The sequence below is a fragment of the Anabrus simplex genome, chromosome 2 (genome assembly GCF_040414725.1).
Source record: "Anabrus simplex isolate iqAnaSimp1 chromosome 2, ASM4041472v1, whole genome shotgun sequence".
NCBI lineage: Eukaryota > Metazoa > Arthropoda > Insecta > Orthoptera > Tettigoniidae > Anabrus > Anabrus simplex.
This window is the reverse complement of record NC_090266.1, coordinates 70,149,539-70,157,683: the sequence shown is the minus strand read 5'-3', so window position 1 is coordinate 70,157,683 and position 8,145 is coordinate 70,149,539. Positions and strand designations below refer to the sequence as shown.

The window sequence follows — 8,145 nt, the reverse complement described above, 5'->3', positions numbered from 1 at the left end:
ACAAATACAGTGTCCTTAATTTAAAAAATGCTATTTGTTCGGGGCGTCGACCTAGAAAGATCTTTTGCCCTTACTTGCACCATATGTGAGGAACCCGTATATATCTTGTAAGTGGCGGAAGTGTAAAGTGTTGAATGTGAGGAAAGGAACGTTGAGGACGACACAAACACCCAGTCCCCAGGCCAAGGATATTAATCATTTACATTTAAGGACCCCTGACCCGGCCTGGAATCAAACCTGGTGCCGTCGGGTGACAGGCGGACGCGTTGCCCCCTACACCGTGGGGCCGGAAAAAAGGGAATTGTGCCAACGGCACGTGGTGTTCCCAAGCGGTCACCCATCCAAGTACAGATCATGCCCAATGTTTCTTAACTGCTGTGATCGGACGAGAAGTGGTGTATTCAACATGGTATGGCCGTTAGCTGTCCTTAATTTACAACATTTACTTTACACTTTACACTAGCACCAATGGCCCTCTTAAATTACTTCATACCTGGACTGCTGCAGGCAATTTATTCCAATACCTTATGGTCCTGTTAACGAAGGAAAACTTGCCCATGTCTGTATGCTGGTTTCTGGCCCTAATTTTATGCTTATGATCCTTTCTCGATAAGTATGAGGGAGACTCCAAACTATTCCTAATACTACTCCAGTCAGCCCTTCCCGTATAGCTCTTTTATAGATCACACAGGTGAGCTCTAGTTCTTCTTGATTCAGGACTTTCCCAATTTACGGTATTCCTCCGAATCCCGGTTACGAAAAGCATCGCTGTTATTTGAACTTTTTCTAGGGAATTTATTAAACCCACCCTGTATGGATCCCACCTCGCAGATCCATATTCGAGAATCGAAGCTTTACATTTGGCAACATAATTAGCTTTCCTCAGATTCCGCTTAATAAAATGTAACGATCTCCTAGATTTCTTACCAACATTTTCCACTTGCTCTGACCAGTTCAATTCTTTTCTAATAGTAACACCTAAGTACTTACAACTATCAGCTTCAACAACACTTTCTTCTCCAATTTCGTAATCCCACTTTCCTGTCATTTTCTTTTTACTGAAACACTATTTCTTGCTTTTTTCCGCTGTGGATTTTCATTCAATTTTCTCGCGCCCATTTTTGAATCGTATCTAAATTCTGCTGAAGCAATAGTTCGTCCTCTCCTGTCTTTATCTCCCGGTATATGACGCAATCATCGGCAAAGCGGCGCACTTCCGATTTTATCGAATCAGGCATATCATTCACGAAAAGTATGAAAGGAACTGGCCCAATAACGCTACCTTGAGCCACACCAGACGTAACACTTATTGGAGTAGATAGCGTTTCTCCCACGCGCACCCTCTGAGTTCTTCCATTGAGGAGTTCTCGTATCCATTTCACAACTCTGATGAATATTGTCACTAGTGTAAATGTCACAAGAATTCTTTTCCTAAACAACTTAAATTAAAATTAATCCAAGCACTACTATTTTCAATTTTAGACTACTGTGATACGGTACTAGGCAATCTAAATGGTGAACAAGCTTTGAGACTTCAACGAGCACAAAATTCGCGCATACGATATGCCTTCCAGCTGCTACATGACGTTCATGTTACACCATATTTCGAAACTTTGTGATGGCTGCGCATAAATGAACGAAGGAATTTTCACCTAATGACATTTGTTTACGAAGTGCTCTCGACGAACACTCCTACTTACCAATCTTATAATTTTCGTTTCCTTTCCTCATTCCATGAAATTAGAACCCGTTCTGGGTTCTCTACTTGAAATTCCACTAAATCGAAAGAATTCCTACAATCATTCCTTTTTACTTGGACTCTGGAATACACTCCCAATGGACATTCGGTACGTTACTTCCTCTCATAAATTCAAATCTGCCTGCCGAAAGTTTTTCCTGGGAACTATAACTGAGTTGTGTGAGTCATTGTGTATATGTTGTGTGAATGGGTTTTCTTCATCTATTATGCACTTCAGTCATTATTCTTCTTCTTATTATTATATTTCCTTTTTATAGTAGTATTATTAGTATTGTCACACTAATTGCCGTATTTGGAAAACCCTAGGATCCGGAATTTTATCCCGCAGGAATTCCTTTCCGTGCCAGTAAATCTAGCGACACGAGGCTGACGTATTTGAGCACCTTCAAATACCACCGGACTGAGCCAGGATCGAACCGCCAAGTTGGTGTCTGAAGGCCAGCGCTCTACCAACACGAGCTACTCAGCCCGGGTGAATTGGATTTAACTCTGATGAACTGGATTAGTCTTGGGCCAGGGATTATGTATTTCCTGGAAGAATTTGGGACAAGCAAATTGATCTGAGAAAGCAGATCATGACAAGGAATGAAATTACGAAATAATTTGTAGATAAATAAAAGAATAGCAATTACTCGCGTTTTGGCCAAAGATTTGTAGAGTAGCCTTGTGTACTGAAAATTTCCACAACGTAGAGAATTCTGTAAAATACATTTATTCTCTTGTGCAGGACGCTTTCAGTAAAGTAGCATTTTCCTAAAGCATGCTTTAGCCATGCTGTGCTATAATTATCTGCTCCGTCAGTTCTCTTGACATATCATATTCGTATGTGAAGAGAGTTCCCTTCCTCGGTCGAAAATAATTTCCCTGAGGAAAAGTGATGTCGTTATTGAATGTACTGTTGTGCACGCTTAGGAGGATGTGAATGAAACACACGATTACACACTACTCTATGCGACACTCAGCAACTCCTCTTTTCAAATAACGGAGCCTTGACAATTGAACTGATATGACCAGATCATTACCATGCTTCTTCGATACCGCCATATGTCGGTTCAGTACTGAGCGAGTTGGCTCCGTGGTTCGGGCCGCATTGATGCGTAGATGACGGGTTTGAAATGCTCCATCGGTAACCCTGATGATGGTTTCCTGTGGCTTCCCATATTGGCAACAGGAAAATAATGAGGCTGAATCTTAATAAGGGCAACGGTTGCTACCTTCCAAATCCTAACCTTTTTTCAATCTCAGCAATACTGAATACATTCGATGGATTACATACATGGATGCATACATACATCATTATAGATCGTTATGCCTTTCAGGGTTCAGTCTGCAAGGCTCTGTGAATTTATTAAACGTCGCGTCGCCTCAATCCTCTATTTGCAACTAGTGCTGTGGTCTCATTTAATTCTACACCTCTTATCTTTAAATCGTTATAAACTGAGTCCAACCATCGTCGTCTTGGTCTCCCTCCACTTTCTTACCCTCCATAACAGAGTCCAATATTCTCCTAGGTAACCTATCCTCCTCCATTCGCCTCACATGACCCCACCACCGTAGCCGGTTTACGCGTACAGCTTCATCCATCGAGTTCATTCCTAACTTAGCGTTTATCTCCTCATTCAGAGTACCCTCCTGACATTGTTCCCACCTGTTTGTACCAGCAATCATTCTCGCAACTTTCATGTCTGTACCGGTACTTCTAACTTATGTATAAGATATCCTGAGTCGACCCAGCTTTCACTCCCGTGATGCAAAGTTGATCTGAAAACAGACCGATATAAAGATAATTTCGTCCGGGAGCTGACTTCCTTCTTAAGTGTGGCCCCAAAAAACAGCAAAAAATAAAACATGACATCAATTGAAAACATTTTTACATTTACAGTATGAACATTCTAACTCTTCTTGTACCTTGAAAAGAGGTGCAAGCATGTACGGTATGAGTATTTCCAAGAAGCAAGTGTAGTCAGTTTGAAAATAAACTTAATAGGATTGAATATCAGAGATGGAATTTGAAACTGGAACAGGCGAATCATTTCAAGTACTTGGAATATGTATTCTCCCAGGACTGCAGTATAGTAAGTGAAATCGAATGAAAGTGCTGGAAAGGAATTGTATTGGATCCGCAGTTGTGATCAGCGGTATTCTGCAAGAAAGGAGTGACCTGCCGGAGGAAATCAATCCTTAGATCGCTTTGTATTAAGGCTGAGTTTTTGTACAGGAGTGAAAGCTGGGTGGGCTCAGGATAACTTACTCGTAAGTTAGATGAAACAAGCATAAACGTAGTGAGAATAATTTGTGATACAAACAGGTGGGAACAGTCGTAGGAGAGCATCCGCAATGAGGAGATAAAATTAAACTAGAAATAAACTCGATGGATGAAGCTGTACGTATGGACCGGTTTGGTGAGGTAATGTGAGATGAGTGGAGGAGGTTAGGTAACTTCAGAAAATAATGGACCCAACCCTGGAGAATAAAATATGCTGAGGGAGAGGAACTAAACGGAACCATAGAGCTAGTTGTAACTGAAAGACTGTGCAGTCTCGTAGTATAATAATAATTACAATTTTGTGTGACTATTTCTAGTCGGGTGCAGCCCTTGTAAAGCAGACCCTCCGATGAGTCTGGGCGGCATCTGCCATGTGTAGGTAGCTGCCTGGTATTGTGGTGGAGGATAGTGTTATTTGTGGTGTGTGAGTTGCAGGGATGTTGAGGGCAGCACAAACACCCAGCCCCCGAGCCGCTGGAATTAACCAATGAAGGTTAGTTTTCCCGACCCTGCCGGGAATCGAACCCGGTACCCTCTGGACCAAAGGCCAGCACGATAACCGTTTAACCATGGAGACGGACGTCTCGTAGTTATTTCAGCGCAGAATGCAGATAGAAACATTTAAGTGCACACCATTCTATAAAGAAGGCAAATTCATGTATGTTCTCTTTGATATCAAGTAATTTAAATTCCCTTCTGTTCACACGATAGGAAAGAGTTCCACTTACGGTGTCAATTGAAGTTACTAAAATTCAACAACTTCGTTTCGTAGCCTCTCGGTAAGTTGAAGAAGTCATCCGCGTCAAAATTAAACGCCTTTGCATCTATAAAAATGTCCCGCATGTAATAATGATGAATGTGATATCTACTAACTGATTTTCAGAGGGGCACTACTGCGAGCAGGAAGGTTTGGTCAGAATATAAAGAGATAATAACCGGGAGGTCACTTCCAGCACGTTCCTGAGCGCTAAACTTCTAATGCAACCCCTTGCTTTAGTAAGCCTTGTTTTCGACCGCATAGTACTAGGCTTGTATACGGTACAGCAGCACGACATTTGCTGTCTGAATATCGGCAATGGCTAGTGTGTTCAGCAACGACTAATACACAGACATCATTTTAATCTGTAGAAAATCTGGTCGGAATGCAGCCGAAACACGCAGACAGTATGCACAGGAGTTTCCAAACCGACGTCTGCCTTCTATATACGTATTTCGCCGAACATAGTTACAATTAAGAGGTAATAGGTCGTTAAAGGCACATACCAGCAGGGACAGACCCGTCTGTGACAATGCTGACGTTGTTCAGAGTGTACTGCAATACTTTGAACGCAATGTTTTCCCAAACACATGGCAAGCTGCTATAACAAAGACATTCACAATAAGATAAAACAAGTAGAAGACTAGGAAAGCAGCTGGAATTGATAAGATGTCTGGGAATATATTAAAAGCAATTGGTTGGGATACTTACAGTACTTTCAGTACTTAGGGTATCTGAATATTGCCTGCGTGATTGAGTGTTTCCAAATGAATAGAAAGTTGATATAGAAGCCCATGTGTATAAAGGAAAGGGTGATAAACATGAAGCTGATAATTGAAGGGCCCGCGCAAGGACCAGACAGTTCCCCTTTTGGTCAATTTCTGTTTTTTTTGCTGTAAGCTACCGTTAAAAATAGCTCTAGCCTACATGCCGGTGCAAGAACTGCGCTGTTCCACTGATTTGGTGGGTAGTAGGAATGTAAAAGGTGCTGTCGGGGTTGATTTTAACTGTTTCTGCCGGCGCATGAACCCAGAGAGCTCCTGGAGCTGTCTGCTTCTTACAGCGGCTATAGTTCAATGTTCGACCACTCGGAGCTGTGCACCTTTGGTATAATCGAGAAGGAAAAACGAAAGCGAGAATACATTTGTCGTGCCCTCGTATAGAATGCGAGTCGCAAGTTCATTGTTCATGGTGTAACACGAACAATGCTTTGGGACTACACTACTCACTTCAAAACCTTCCTCAAAACCAAGGTCAGTCCTCGTAAAGGTGCAACGTTGACAGTGTCAGAATATAGATACGTTGAATACAACAGCAATGGACTGTCGTGCAGTGTCAAGGCGACTACCATGGTAAGCGATGACTTTGTTTTGAGAAAGCAGAAGCTACTCTTGTCTTACCAGGCGCATCAAGCGTTCTACATCCCAGTGTCTTAAAAGTCAATGCAAATAAGGCAAAGAATGTTAAAGATGTAGCTTCGAAATATGTTCCACCTGACTGTTTTTGATTCTACAACCAGATAGTTTCAACTGGGAGTCATGATGCAACTGGTGATGATTTGGTGCTGTATAATGATGAACTACCTGTGAACCTCATTTCCTTGGTGCATATAACTCTTGCTGCACTGTAAACGACATTCACTCTCACAGTAAGTCTGCTGTATAATAAAGTATTTTACTTTGATAACTCAGGTTAATAATACTAGTTATTGCATTCTCCATAGTAAACATACAGTAGTTTACCGGAGCATGAAACAAGACAGCTCCAGCAGTTGTGTGAACACAACCCGTATCATTTCTACTTCAATGTGTATGTTACTACTGCTTCTAGCTAGTGTACATACTGTAAATAACCCTTACTTTTCAACATATAACTATTTTATGAAGTTTTTGTGTCTCCTGAACATTTTTATATTTTGGACCTGTCTGGCTCTTGCGCCCGACCCTTCAATTATCGGCTTCATGTTTATCACCCTTTCCTTTACTTACATGGGCTTCTACATCAACTTTCCATTAATTTGGAATCACTCGTTCACGCAGACAATATTCAAATACTGCAAGTACTGTAAGTATCCCAACCAATTGCTTTTAATATATTCCCAGAAATCGTATCAATTCCAGCTGCTTTCCTAGTCTTCAACGTTTTTTTCTTACTGTGAATTTCTTTGTTATAGCAGGTAAATTTCAATACTTCGTTAGTAATAGTCACTTCCTCTACCTGGACATTATCCTTGTAACCAATAATCTTTACACACTACTGAATAAATACTTGTGCCTTCTATAAATCGTCATATAAGAGAACTATGTGGCGTTGCACTGTGCTAGGAGAAAATGCGCGAAAGCTGACTGCAGTGATTTGGATATGCGGATACGAATGCAAATATAATCTATATGTTGGAAGTCATCGGAAGGAGACCCAATTGAGGAATTTATCTTTGATGAGCCGATGATCTACCCAATGACATGAAACATTGCAGTTATGCAAAATCTCCGACAAATGAGCCCAAAAGTATGCCAAAGGTAACCTCATTAGACTGCTTCTAAATATCCCCGAATACTCCATATCAGTGTAAAGCCTGGTTGTGCGCTTCACCAAGAGATTTAATTACTGTGTTGAAGGGATGAAAGTACCTCGTATGGATCGTCATAAGTATTATAAATTAATATAAGGAATGGTTATGTTTGGGGAGTTCACCTTAAAGAGGTTGTAAACAAAGTTTACAGATCTCCTCAAATGGTTATGAGGTTATTTAGAGGTTGTAGTAAGTATGTAAATGTGAAAGCATATAAGTCACTGTTACGACCACATTAAGAGTATGGTTCCCGCGTATGGGACCCTCACCAGAATTAGGGACTTCATTCGAGAACTAGAAAAAGTCCACAGAAAACCACGTCGAATTTTTCTGGGTGGTTTCCAACAAAACAGTTGTGTTAAGAAAATGTTGCAAACTGTTGGGCTGGGAAGATTTGGGAGTGAAGAGACGAGCTGCTCAACCGTGCGGTATACTACTTGCTGTCAGTGAAGAGAAGGCGTGGAATCACATTTGTAGACAAATATGTTAGAGTGGTGCTTTTAAATGTAGTAAAGATCAAAATATACAGATAAATTTGGAATTCAAGAGGACAAATTGGGGCAAATATTCGTTTACAGGAAGAGGGATCAGGGATTGGCATAATTTGCCAAGAGAGATCTTCAATTAGTCTCCAACCTCCTTAAAAGCATTTAAGAAATGATTAGGTTAACAAATGATCTGTCCTAAGTGAAGGTAAGTGGTGATTGATTGATTGATTGATTGATTGATTGATTGATTGATTGATTGATTGATTGACGTTTTCCTTTTCTACATGTGAGGAAAACAAGCTG

At 40.9% G+C, this 8,145-nt stretch overlaps 1 pseudogene; it reads right to left on the bottom strand.

Moving 5' to 3' along the window:
• Positions 1-304: 304 nt before the first annotated feature.
• LOC137498645 (5S ribosomal RNA) lies at positions 305-423 on the bottom strand (annotated as a pseudogene).
• Positions 424-8,145: the final 7,722 nt, after the last annotated feature.